This window comes from Monomorium pharaonis, chromosome 3, assembly GCF_013373865.1.
Source record: "Monomorium pharaonis isolate MP-MQ-018 chromosome 3, ASM1337386v2, whole genome shotgun sequence".
Taxonomy (NCBI): Eukaryota; Metazoa; Arthropoda; class Insecta; order Hymenoptera; family Formicidae; genus Monomorium; species Monomorium pharaonis.
This window is the reverse complement of record NC_050469.1, coordinates 4,978,943-4,993,559: the sequence shown is the minus strand read 5'-3', so window position 1 is coordinate 4,993,559 and position 14,617 is coordinate 4,978,943. Positions and strand designations below refer to the sequence as shown.

The window sequence follows — 14,617 nt, the reverse complement described above, 5'->3', positions numbered from 1 at the left end:
TGCTTGAAGGAAATGTATTATAGTTAATAATGTTAAAGCAACTTTATATGAAATTTATATTATACTAGTATGTTATTCTCTTTCTGGGTCTTGACGTCTGGTATTATTAATATCTTACATGTATGACCAGCTTAGTAAAGAGCGTAATAGTGATTTAATGTCACTTACATTCGCTATTCGCTCTTATACGCCACGCATATTTCATGACTAGATTAGCGAGCTTAATCTCAGATAAGAGCAGAATATGGGAAGATAGTATTAGAATGTAAATTTATATTATCTATATATATATAGTTTACAAGTAACCCAATAGTTCTTACTTAGCATATTTATTATGACTTCATACGATTTTAAATTATTTCTTTGCTATGACGTCATATAATTTACACTAAATATAGAACACTTCGCACATTTCTTATACATTTTGGCTCTCGTGAAATTGGTTGAAACTGTAGCATGTTACAGCTTCTGATACACCGATCGAAAGTTTCTATGGGCACAAAGCTTGAAAATTACTAGTTTTTTTATTACAGCAATTTGAAATTTTGTATTTTATTATTATTTCAATAATATTCCAAATCAACTTTTTTTATAATAAATTGTGAGATTTTAGATGATACTATACGATAAACTTATACATGTAACAATGTTTTGTGTATATATATGTTTACTTGACTTATATTACTTATTCTATTTTTAAATATATAAATATGATTAAAATACAGCATGTTAAATAATTAAGTTGTAGCAAAAGACTAGCTATTTTCAAGCTTCCTGTCTACGGAAATCTTTAATTAATGAATCAATATAATTATAACAGTTTCATCGAGAGCCAAAATAATTGTGCAAAATTCTTCTAATCGGGAATATTAATTGTGTTGTATTTGTCTTACTTTATGTTTGATTTAATAAACATAATTAATATTAATTGTTAGAAATTGGGGCAGCTATAATAGTAAGTTCATATGGATGATAATAAAATTCTAATAATATATACTATCGATAATTAGATAATCTAGGTTTTAATATGATTCTGCTTGCAATTTTCGATGGTCACATCCGGTGCATGCCGACAGAATTTGAATCATACGGACCGGTGGGAATTTATCAAAGGCCAAATATAGCGAAAACTGTCAGTCCACGATACCGGCTCGTCTGCCGCAGGCTGCATATGCGCATCGCGGGGCCGCAGATGTGCGTACAGTATAAAATACGCTCGTGCTATATGTATATGTACGCATTCGGATACAATCTCACGGGGATAGCATGTTACACAGGCGCACGGTAATTTATCCCACGGAAATGAAAAAAGAGCCAGGTTTTCGCAAAATTTGACGTGGGAATACGCGCTGTCCGCCGTTGCAGTCCGCGGCGGACACTTCGACGCTCGCGAGACAGTCGCTCGCGCGCACCGAACACATCGTAGAGAAATATGCTTTATAAATGCAGAAAAAGCATGCGGTACAAGGTTTCTTATCACATTATTATATCATATTAATACCAGGTATTCATCTGTCGCGAAAATATCACGGTGACGTATTCAAAAGTGCTATTTTCAAAGTGTCTCAAAATTAATCTTTTCTTCTATAATATATTAGACTATTAAAATGTTTGATAGAGAAAGGGTGAGTGCATTATATAAAAATGATAATAGATTTTTTTTTTAATGATTACGATGCCGTAATATTTTTAAAATTGAAATTTTTCTTTATCCAATCCCGCATTGCGTGAAATACTTCGCAGAGCATTTGAACCAACATTGCAAATATACGATGCCACAAGGGATAATTAAATAACAACTTGCTTGCTTATCTTTCTGCAACTTATTACGCAACTTCTGTAGTTGTTTGTTGGCTTTGTGTAGAAGCCGAGCGTGTGATAATTGTAAATTTAATGTATATATGTGATGTTGTAATTTTAAGTGTCCCCTATAGGGACACTTTTTAATATTTGAGAGCATCCGCGAAAAGGTTGGTTTAGTTATTGATCCGAAAAGCTTTCTTACATTTTGCGCCAATCGATCTTTCATGTTTGACATACAAAGTGTCGTTATGCAGCCAATGTGTACACGCAATTTTATGTGTTGTTACACGTCGATATTACGTTCACCCTTTTACTGCGTGCTTAGTTATGCCGTGACTGGTTCCTCGTTATGTCGTGACCGACTCGCTCTCCTTTTCCAGTTACTTTTATGGTATATTACAAAGAGGTATCGCTGCTAGTGCCAGTCGGTCAGCATGACGGATGCCTCTCATCCGTCAGGATCAACAATCCAATCACGTTGTAGAGGAATAAATCACACCTAGCTGTTGTCACGTGGAAAGAACCGCTTTCATTTGATTCCAAACGGTCATGCATTTACTTGATGGCTTGTCAATTAATTAGCAGCTATATCTAATTTTGATAATATGGGAAGATAATTTTGTAACAATTAATTTATGTTTATTTTTAATTGATTTTATAATAATTTATTTATATAAAAATTAGATAAAAATACATTTTCATAGGTTAACAAAACAATTTTTGTTATTAATTTGATTGTTCAATAATGTTGTAATGTAACGTTTATTTTATTCACTGTTACCTCAGATTGTTCTGATTGGTTATAGCCGAGTGATGGAAAGGTTTTTAAGCCTTTCACAATATTGTAGTTACTTATTTATCGCTGGTGCGCCCCTTTAAAACCTCGTTAATTGCCAACGTACTGACGCCTGCATGCTACCCGTTGAAGACTTAATCTACGCGATCTACTTCTCGCGATGAAATGAACCACATAAGACGTGCACGACAGCGCGTTAATTAAGACGATGGATAGTGTGGAAGGTAGTGCGAAGAATGATACAGTTTCGAGATAGATAAGATTTCCATTTATTAATCGCGCCGAAGAAATTCTAAACATTGGAGTCTCACTAATACTTTGATATTATTACATTACACATACATTTTTACACATTTCTTAAACATTTATTTCTAGTTTCTTATATATATTATATACACATTGTATATTATTATCCATTTTAAGTTACAACATATATCTACAGTTAGGCATAACAATTATTTGTTATAACAAGCAGAAATTTTGTATAAGAAATTAGATCGTCGATGACTGTATTGGAGAATTATTGTCACAAATTATTATTGTTCTTTGATCGTTCAACGGCATATTCACGCGAATGCGATCTACAATATTTTCCGTTTGGGAAACTGTCCGCGATTCCGCGGAAATCATGATAGCTTCGTTTCGAAGCTGATCGTGCGGGGATTCATGAAATCCGCGGTCCTCCGCATTGATGCAAAGTTTCGATTGTGGTTACGCAACTCGATGTCCACTGTTCGGTATATCGCATTGCTGATCATTGATTCGAGGTAGATACCTATTTCTCGCCGCACGCACATCAGCTTGCGTTTCTATTCCGATTTCCACGTATTTCCTGTAACAGATGCCACAAAAAAAAAAGGAATATCGTTACTAGCATTTATTACGTATTGTTCGAGCAATATTTTGTAGCAAACGAAGCAATTTTTTTTTTAAAGATTTTAAACACTCAGTATGTGATGTGATGTGATGTGATGTATGTGTGTGTGCGCTCTTGTCTGTATGTAAAGACCACTCTGTAAAAGCATCAATTTAATTTTAACGGGAAGAGATGGAATTTTTTAATTCATATATTTGCACATTTACTGATCGAATTGAAAGCGAAATTTAACTATAAAGGTATTACCTGTTCGTTTTTGTTTCTACTTTACTTTGTACTTTTTTTGTTTGTTTGACATCTGTTTTGAGCATGGATCTTTTTATAGCTATTGTATGCATTTTTAGAAGAGAGTCGTGAATCGATTGCCAAAAGGTCATTTAATATTCTGTGTCTTTTGTGGTATATTGAAGCGGTATGTTTGCAGGCTGAAAGTATTTGATAGGTTGGCCAATGTCGCTGGACAAACACATAAAGCGAATTAATGAGGCCCTCCGTGCGTGGCGCACTTGTAAGCTGCGCGACTTGAATAATGGATGGGCTGACAAGACAAGCTCTGCGATATATCCGGACGATCTTTCTCCGTCCTCTCGATTATCTCTCGGTTTCCTCTTTCTGTCTGTTCGTCACGTTTCTTCGTGATTTTCGACCGTGCAACCGGTCCAGTTTCTAAAAAGACAACGAACGTGCATCTCACTCGAGACCAGCATTGCAAATACATAGTTGATTTTGTACGTGTTTGCAGTTTATGATTTAGACGCAAAAAGGATGAAAATACATTATAGTTTTACAATATATTTAATTCATAAGTCCTTTCTGTTAGTATTAATTTATCAATAAAAATATTTGGACTCGTAATAAATTCTAGAAAGAAAACTGGGAAAAGATAATGCAGTCCGCTGTAGCAAAGTGCACAATCTGAGACAATATCTCAGAAGGATGTACAGCTAATTTTATTTTAATTTTCGCCGCTGTTTGAGTAGAAGTTTCCTCGAAGGCGATTGAATTTCGCCTTCTTGATTTTAATGCGGTCGATGTTGTATTTTACTCATTGGGTAAACTTTTGGAAGGTAGGCGAAATTACGAACAAATTCGTGCGACAAGCACAACAAGCTGAGTCGCACACGGACGATTCGAGGTCCCTCGAATCGTCGCGGCCAAACAGATATCGGAGATATCGAATTTCGCGCATTTCGCTTTAATGGGCATCTCGTGTTCAAACCTGAAAAGAAGAACTGCAGACGGACGAACGGTCGAATAGATAGATGAAGTAACGGATAGTGTCTTGAAGTTATTTAATTAGAGAAAGGCGAGTGAGAGGAAAAGGGCTGGGGGGAGGGGTACATAGCGAAGGGTGGTCGGAAAAGTCGAGTTACGAGGTGAGCTTGTATATACTCTGTATATTGGGTGTGCCAGACTTAAAACAGACCGTTCTCTTAACTCTCAGACGATTTTGGAATTGATACTCCTCCAAAATTAGGCGGTTGATAACTATTGCAACAAATGACTTTTCCGGTTAACGATAAATTCTTTGACCGTTTAATGAGAGAGAGAGAGAGAGATCGGGGGGGGGGGGGAGGAAAGAAAAATTAAGATTAATTACAAAATTACATTATTTAAAAAATAAACAAATAATACATTTTTTAATTTTTAGAGCATAATGTGGTATTATGGGATTTACATTTTGTAAATCCAATAATACGTTTACAGTAACTTTGTTAATAATTACGTTAAATTGAAAATTACAAATTAAATTAATTTAAATGAAAAATTAAAAATAATTATTAACATTTGTATTTGTCAATATGTTCTTTAACCGAGATTTTAGATTTAAAATAATAAAATATTTAATATTTGCATGATATTTGTAAAAATATGATGACACTGTGATAATGGATTGAAGAGAAACAGGAGTGATAATGTGGTTTCTCCGCTAAAATAAATTTAAAAAATTGGTTTTGTTTAAAAATCACAGTATTTCTTGACAAAATTAGATATATCAAAATAAAGAGAAAATACTGTTGAATATATGATCTCTTCAGTATATAAATTGCAAAAAAAATCCATGCAGTGTAATGTAAATTATAGATTCAGCATTTAAACAATTAAATTAAAATAAAAAGAATACTTAAGCGTACATATATTATAATACTAAAAAAATATTCATAATATCTATAAGGGCCATAATATTACTTGTTTTTCTATTATAAGTAACTTTGTGAATGTAATATCTGTAGAATACAATAGAATTGTTTTTATCAATCTATTCTGTCTATTAAACGCTCCTGTTCAAAGAAATGTTTGGTATGTCCAAAGACACCCTATATACAGACTAGAACGACAAAAGGAGGAGGAGGAGGTAAGGTACGGTTGTATCTACAGTAAGAGGTCGTGCTCGAAGGCGAGTGGAAGGTCTGAGAACACGACATAGCCGTAATGATAAATGAGATTCGAATCATTAATTAACACAGGGACCTTCGGTAGAACGTGCTTGCGTTGGCTTTTACCGCGTTGATGGCTGTCAGCTTAGAATCAGATAACGATACCACCGTTATATTATCTTTCTTCCATCGAAAATGGCGATTGTCTTGGCATCTTTGCTGCGAGGAATGTAAATTAACTGATCAGTAACATCGGGAGCAAAGGAAAAAAATCTACTTTATCACGAAATTAGTTTTCATGAAAAGTTTTATGTTATAAAATAATCCAAATTAATTAGTGCGAATTTGTCACAACATGTTCAACGGTAGTTATGAATTTTTAATTAATTTTTAAATAAATGATTCTTGCAATATTTTTACAACGACAGTTGAAAATTCCCATTTTTAGAAATGTATACCAATGACGATAATAGACACAATCTTTTAATTTTTAATGAAAATGGATTATGAATCAGATTTAAAATTTTTTTGCTGAATTATTCATATATGCTCTTACATTCTCAGTTTTTAATCACGTTAGAGAATAAATATTTAAATCCTTTTTTTAATGGCCATGTTACTACATAAAGTAGTTTTATATTATACATCTCACACTCTCACATTGTGTTATATTACACTCCTACATATATATATATCTTGTGCCATTTATTACTATCAATCGTCTGAGGATCGCGTAGATCCTCGATTATAACAAAAGTAAATCCATCAAGGAGTTTGAACGAATGTTGGAACGGAACCGTGTGTGGTTTTCTGCAATTTTCCAAGGTTTCCTAGCTGTCGGTACTTTGATTTCATACCACGGTTCTCCGTCTCCTCGATATTGCCCTGCGACACTGTCTGTCCCGAGGCACTGTGAACGAAATTCTTATCTTAGACTTCGTCACGTTGGAATCTCTCCAAGAGATTTTAACGCGAACAATTTTGTGCGGATGAAAAACTTTTCGTAAATCACGTACGTTATTGCGTCGTGAAGTTGCGTTCGCATTCGTTGGGTTCAAAGCGCGTGTTCTAAGAAAACTGTTGAGCAAAGATTTTAGTGCAAAATATACTACGCGGAAATCATTTTTAACGTTTTCCTGATAGTCGGAACTCCCTTCGTCACTCATGCGATTCTCGCGAGGAACGAAATTCTATTTTCGTTGATAGTGCCTGTGTACACGTGGTTTTGAAATAATTAAGCCATAAACATATGGAATTAACGGTGGTATTAAAATGATATTTCTCGCCTGACAATATCGATCGCACGTGACATAATTTTGCTTAAAAAGTCGATATTACATTGACCGATGTGGTATCGTTTACATTTGAATGAATAATTATATTTGATGTATGAAATAAAAGTTCCACCGTTTTTTTTTTCTATCACATGCTTAGAAGTTTGTTCTGAAAAACATAATTTTAATTTTCTCACTTACTGAATAAATTAATTTATACGTTTTGCTTTATTCGTGCTGCTATTATACCATTAAGTGATACAGTTTTGTGAATAAAAATTCACAAAACTGTATCACTTAATGGTATAATAGCAGCACGAATAAAGCGAAACGTATAAATTAATTTCGGGGTAATTACTGAAACAATATGACGCACATTTTAATAAATCCATATATCCAATTTTATTATGTATAATTTATTATATTTCTCTGGTACGATCAATTATATTATACATCAATATAATGTTTGGGAATTTATATTTTGTAAAAGCAAAATGTTTACATGGATTTTTGATAATTGAACTTTGCCGCGTGCTGTCGGGAGCTTTCAGTTCGCCGCTCCGCTTGATTGACGCACGCGTCGTGCACTTTTGTGTCTCACAGCACGATAAAGGAAGAATAGTTTCTGTGTTGTTACGCCGAACAACGACCGGCTTTTGAGGGAATCGCACGACCGGCACTTTGCACAACTGTTCGATGCGATTCTATCGCGTTACGTCTCCTGCCCTCGCGGCTTCCTCCTTCCGCATAAACAATTCGCGATGGCATTTTTACGAAAAAGTGCTGCATATTAGAGAATCCCCGTAACTGTCGCGCGCGCGCGATTGGGTTTCCTCAGAGGATCCGAGATCCAAGAGTGTCTCGTACCACACTTCTCATCCCACCTTATCACGCGCGCGTGCGATCGATCCGGTCCGTGTCTTCGGCTCCCGCTCATTTATATTCCGCTCGTCTGGCACAGCTTTCGACTTTCCTGGGCGATGGTACCGATGCGTGGGTGATCCCGTTGCAACGGCGAAGTTTCGAGTAACGATTTGACATTCGCCCTGTAAGTAAGCACCCTCGCCGTCGGAGAATCGACACCCTCTCGTCGTTCGTAAATGGCGAGCAGGCGTCAGGCATGACGAAACCCGGTTGCGTAAGCACTCCATTCGTTCCCGGGAGGTTTCGTTAATATCAGTTTCACCGGTCGCTCGCGTAACGAGCCAATTCCCTGCCAGTGACTTGGGAAGACTCCCCTTCCGCTACTTTGCCAAGGCAAATCCGCCGCTCTAAGCCCGTCTGTGATTAACCCTTCTGGCGTTCCTAAGCGACTACTTCGCTTGGTTTCACCCGGTTTGTGTCAATTCAACGACGGTAATCGCTGCATATCGATCAGGATGTTTTCATAGTGGCGTAACCGAGTACGATTCATTAGAATTCGGGGATTTTCCGTTTGTGTAACGTGACATATATTTGCGAGATTATCTAGGAAAGAAAAAACAGATTAAAGATTTGAAATTTGAAATTATAATATTTGAGCAATTGTTAAATTGTTTCGCACGACAATAGAAAATTTGATTGTTCTTTCCGATTTCCCGAAAATAATGTTTTGACAGTCGTGAAAATTTTCTAAGATTATTCATATCTAAGTGCCAACTTATAACAATAGTTTCAGCAGTGAGACAGCTCTGAAGATGGAGCGAATCGAGAACGTGGCACACCCTTGCCGTAGAAACAGACTCGTAAAGTGCGGTATTGTCTTCCGGTATTGTCATTCGAGAGCTTATTTTACGGGCAACGTTAAATCTCTCTCTGTGCGTGCACGCTGGCAGATTCTCAGTTTCACTTTAACGATTACAGCGGCGCGTTCGGAATTCTCCATGCGAACGGGGGGAGGGGGGGGATGTTTATGAAACCTCACGTTCCGGCATATTTATTAGCGCGGTTATTCACGCCCGTGTGTGTCGTTTAAGCAACGTTTCAATTTTTATCGTGCGTTCATGCGTAATCGCGTTTCATGCACGACCGTAATAATTTCGGCCGCAAATATGTTAATTGAACCGTGATTGCGCGCTGAATTCTTTACGCGTACTTTACTTGATTTTCTCACACACATACACGGACAGCGAGAGGCGTCTATATATGTGTACGTTTTCTCGGATTGTTCCTCTTGTCTTTAATTACGAAGTAAAATGAAAAAGAGGAAATATAAAAATTCTTAATTCACTTCTTTCTTCCGAGGAAATCTCGTCATGAAAGGATTAACTCTCTTGGAAACTGTACTTATGAGCGATTTATATCTGAACGGAGAGAGAGAGAGAGAGAGGCACGCGGTAGACGATGAAAATTTTCTTTTTAAATATATATTCTTATGTTTATTTCTCCGTTTTTTTGTGAAATTTTCTATTTGTGTGCTTCTTCATTACGGTCTTCATTACGGTGAGTTTTATTTAGTCTCATCTGACGCGAGTTAGCAAATGTACTTAGTGTTTGGTTTTTCTTGATGTTTCTAATGCGTTTATTGACTTATAATTAACATCTCAGGATTTAAGATAATTTATATTACATACAGTAAATTTTCCAGTTTCCTTTGAATGTTAATTTGCGTGATTTTGAGGTAAAAAGATGAATTTTCTTGAAAATTGATTTTTAGAAATTGGATAATTATAACTAGATTTTAAATTTATTTATTAATTTATTCTTTATTAAATTTATTTATTGTTTTAATATTTTATATACAAATTCAATTAATAAGTGACAAACGTAATTTGATTAATAATAAATGATATTTTAAGTTTTTGTTTATGCTTTACGGTTCAATAAATATTTATTATATATTTGTTATTTAGATTTACAATGAGATCTGTATTTTGTGATGGAACAATTACTGATTAAATAATTGAATCGTAATATGTACTCTTATTTTGAAGCGTATTTATCCGCTTTTTTATGCTGTTTGTTGTTTCACATTTTGATCTCTCTCAACATATACAATTCTCCAACAAACGATATGCAGATGCATTAGAAACAACGACGTTTGTTGCGATATAATACTTGCAATAGAAACTACAGCGAAAACTGCCGATATTGGTCGAAAAACACGTACTTTTGCCGTCGCATCGACAAAATTTTACTGGGCTTGGCATATTTCTGAAACATTTGAATAACTGCACAATAACTGTATATAGAAACTCGGATTTCTGACAAGATAACTTGTTTTGCTGTGAAGCCTTAAAAAAACCTTTTCTCTTTTATTTGAGAATTTGCATTAATATTTTAAGATTGTACTTATAAACCTTATTTTATTATTTATGACGAACTTTGTGCATCATAAAGTTTTAAATTTATAATATTGTTTTTAATACAAAATCAGAGAAAAGCAACATTCTCTTTCTGATTGTTATTCTTTGCGATTATTTTACCGGCAAACAAATGTAACTATTTTTCTACGTCCAATTTTTCTATTTCTGGAAAACTTCAAGAAATATTTAATATTTATGCATTTTATAGTTACATTTGTAAATTCTGCTGATCCACACCGAAATGGCCACGTCGCGGTTAACTGGAACGCATGCCGCTTCCTCCATTTTTATCCATATTCCTTTTCGCTTTACGTTCTCCACTCGCAGTTTTTTGCTCTTTATGTCGGCCATTCGGTTCCATTTCGCGCGTTAGCTGCCACGCGCGTTCACCACCGTAACAGTCTCGTCCGCCGAGCCGATTTTGGGAGCATCACCGTCATGTGTGCACATGTGTGCGTATGCACGAGACGTGTCACAGCAATTTCGAATGAAGTTTTGTATTTTCAACGATGTAGTTGGCGCTTCGCTATCGTCTGCAAACGAGCGTGTGAGCGTCGCTCGCACGGCTCGTATGAACATGAAATTGGTAAGCCTTGGTGACGCGCACTCGTTATTTTTCTACGTGGCTTGGCGCCCGCGATTTGTCTTTCATCGATTTTCACGGCGCGCCATTCAAAGCCGATATTTTGCTTATTGATCGCTCTGAAAGAGCCAATTTTCGAACAGTGTTTATCAAGTTTTATATTGTTTATTTATTACATTTCCATTTGAATTTTTACACATGTCGAAATAATACTTTGTACATTTGTTACATATTGATTTTTTAAGTGTCGAAAATAGTTTCCGAAAAGAAAACTGATAGAGAGAGAGAGAGGGAGAGAGAGGGAGAGAAAGAGGGAGAGAGAGAGAGAGAGAGAGAGAGAGAGAGAGAGAGGATTATTAAGTATACAAAAAGTTAGAAAAAAAAACTAAATTATGGTATAATTATTGCATGAAAATTAAGCAGAATTTTTTAAATACAAGTATAATTCTCTTTTGATTATAATTTCGGAAATATTATGTTTCCAAATATGAACAATGCAATACATGTATGTTTCGTAAATTAAATATTTATCTTGCGACATGGATCGTGTTATTATAAACTGTATGGTACATTTCCTCCTAATTGTGGATAAATACATATATGCTAAGTATAACGTGAATATTCTATTGGAATGAGATAGTAATTTTTTTTAAGTGCGCTTTTGGACTGCGTTCCCTTTGACAGCTTCGCTCAGTTTTTTATATAATGGTTATTTCGCTCTAGTAAAACGGTAAATTTGCGATATTTTTTTTATGTTTTGTGTCGATCTGGTGTCAAAGGCAGGACTCTCATTTTGCGCGTTTTTGAACACACAAAAGCTGTGAACGCACTCTCATTGAAGGTATTGCGCCTAATACGTGAGGATAATAGGTGAGAAAAGTCAGTCTTACATAAATAATAGAAATACACAAACATGGCATTACAGTTTCAATTTTTTTTTTCGCAAAGAACGTTTCCGATTTATATTTAATATGAAACATATAACATATATAGATATTCTTTGTGTATTCCGAATTTTGTCTGCATGATATGATTTTAAAAGTACAGATGTTAGAGAAAAATATAAAGAGAAATGCGCGTCGCACATGCATTTTCAAAAGTTTCCATTTAATTTGACGGTTCTGCTTTGTGCCTGCTTTTTTTATGACGATTTTCGAAAGCGGAAATTATTTTCAAGCGCATGGCACGCAAGAATTCGTCCGCTTTGTGAATTACATCAAAATGAAATTGGGGTTTCTCTCTTTCTCTCTCTCTCTCTCCCTTCCTCTTCTTTCTTTTCTCCCTCCCTCTCTCCTTCCCGCCTTTCCACTCTCGCGAATTCACAAATAATTCTGTGATATTCCAAAATTATCAAGTGAATTAGTCATAAAATGAACTCACAATTGTATTGAAATATAATCTAACGAAAATTACTTGTTTTGTATTGTACAAAAAATATATTTTATTTGATAATTGTTTTTTAATAGTAAATATATTGAAAAAAAAAATCTTTATATGTAATATATCGCAATGTGCTCCCTCATTTTTAAATTATTTTGTGAAATGAAATTCCTGTGAACAACATAATCAATGTTATTTAATAATTAAACTGGATGAAAATATCCTCAGTGCCATAATTGTTTATTTATCGGAACAGACGTAAACAAATGCATTTAATGCAATTGATTTGCAAGAAATATCAAGTATATGTGGACTTGTTTTTTTTTTTTTAACATAATGGTTATGTAAAATGTATCAATAAAAGTTTCTGGAATTTTCCGTTAATTGTCTTGAAGACTCTTTTAAAAATGCAGTTGACTCGTTTTACTTTAGTTCGGTATAACGAAGCGCCGAGTATGCGTCCTGTATGCATCAAGCGTGCGCTTCAATATCTAGATTTCTCTCTCAGGGAAAAGAGCCAGTTTTTTCACCCTTCAGAAGTGGTCACCGCACGCGTGCGCATCGGTTTTCGCAAATCGTCCCTCGAATAATAATAACGATAAATCGAACGGAGCAAATGGTTAAGAGCGAAACGTGGTCGAACATCGCCGAGGACGATCTCGTAAAACAAATTGCGAGTTTCTTTTTCCGGTATCGGCTCGCAAAGTACGGTCATCATACTTGGAAACGGCGTGTATCTATCGTCGCGCATATAGGTGAAATATTTGGTGGCTTCGGAGGTGTTAAGGAACCGTCCCGAGAATATCATTCGCCCTGGTGTGGCGGTCGTTCTCTCTCTCTCTCCTTCTCTCTCTCTCTCTCTCCCTCTTTCTCCCTCTCGATCGTTCGTTGAGGGCCAGGCGCGGGGGTTAAGTTGGGTGCGATCTCTTATCGGCGCTACGAGCAACCCACGAGTCTACCCACGTTTCCCTTATCTTTCTCGCCTCTTCCGCCTGTGTGGAACTTACAACCGCACTCATACATACGTATGATACTACATATTGTCGTTTGAATGTACGAGCTGTGCGCCGGCAGCAGCGAGATCGTCTATGAATGGCCGCTATCGACTGTCGTCGTCCACGTTGTCCTTGTCGTCGTCGTCTTCGATGACGACGTTTTTCACCGTTTTTCCATGTGGCTCTCGCCTTGATCCACGTGATCCTTCTCCTCGATGTTACTTGCACGATGATCGATTCTCGCTCGTACGTATGTTCGTTCTCGAGTCTCGACGATCGGTTTGGACTCCCGAACGTCGTAAATCGAGTGAACGGCGATCGATTAATCATCGTCGTACGTTCTTTCGTTTCCGGCTCCGGATTTACGGAAGCGAAACTTCGGGCGCTCTCGATTGTTTCAGGATCGATTGTAGCAGACTAGCAGGTGCGCGATATGTCAAGAGGGCGAGCCGGATGTGAACGCGGGGTGTGATCGCGGAGGGCGATGTCTTCCAGGGACGTGGATGATCGTTTCGCGCTGTACATAGAGGGGAGTAAATGGGCATAAGAAGCGAACGTTCATATACGTAACGGTGGGAGCCTATATTTTTATGAGAGGTGCCGTTTTTTTATCTTTATTGGAGCAGTTGTCCGTTTGCAAGCACGGGTACAGCTGCATGTAACTCTCCTCATGATAGCGTCCAACTATTAAAGTTTACCGCGAAAGACTTTGTCGTCTTTTGTTTGCATGCAGCTTTACAATGTACTGTTACGTGGTTGTCAGTTTCTCTATCTCTTTTTTTGGTATATCTATATCTCGTGACGGTTAGTCGATATAGTAAATATAAAAGACTTTAATTTACTGTAGAAGAAAGTTCTTGAGTAATATAAAAAAGAGATCATGCGTTAAATGTTGTGGAGAGTTTGTATATTAGCATAATAAAATTTTAACAATTTTTTATTGCGGCTTAAGTGTTCGTTCTTGAGCCGTTAAGTCTACACAAGAGTACATTAGGATTAAGAAAACGGACCTTCTGTTTGCAATTCAACACGTTACTCCTTACAATTATCGCGCCCGAGAAAGAAAACATAGAACAAAAGTTACAATAACTGTAGTAACCTCGGAATCAATAAGTTATGTTGATTGTGAAGATTGTGGTGACAGCGAAGTGACTGTGAAATGCATAAAGTTTCCGCTGTCTTTGAGATGACAATACCGTTCGTTTTCAAAGTCTCTTCGTTAAAACCAAATATTGCTCTTTTTTTTA

General features: G+C 36.2%; 1 protein-coding gene across 6 annotated transcripts in view; it reads left to right on the top strand.

The window, feature by feature from the left end:
• Positions 1 to 14,617, top strand: part of LOC105838083 (hemicentin-2) — a 361,527-nt gene that overhangs the window by 100,692 nt on the left and 246,218 nt on the right. The window lies entirely within an intron of this gene.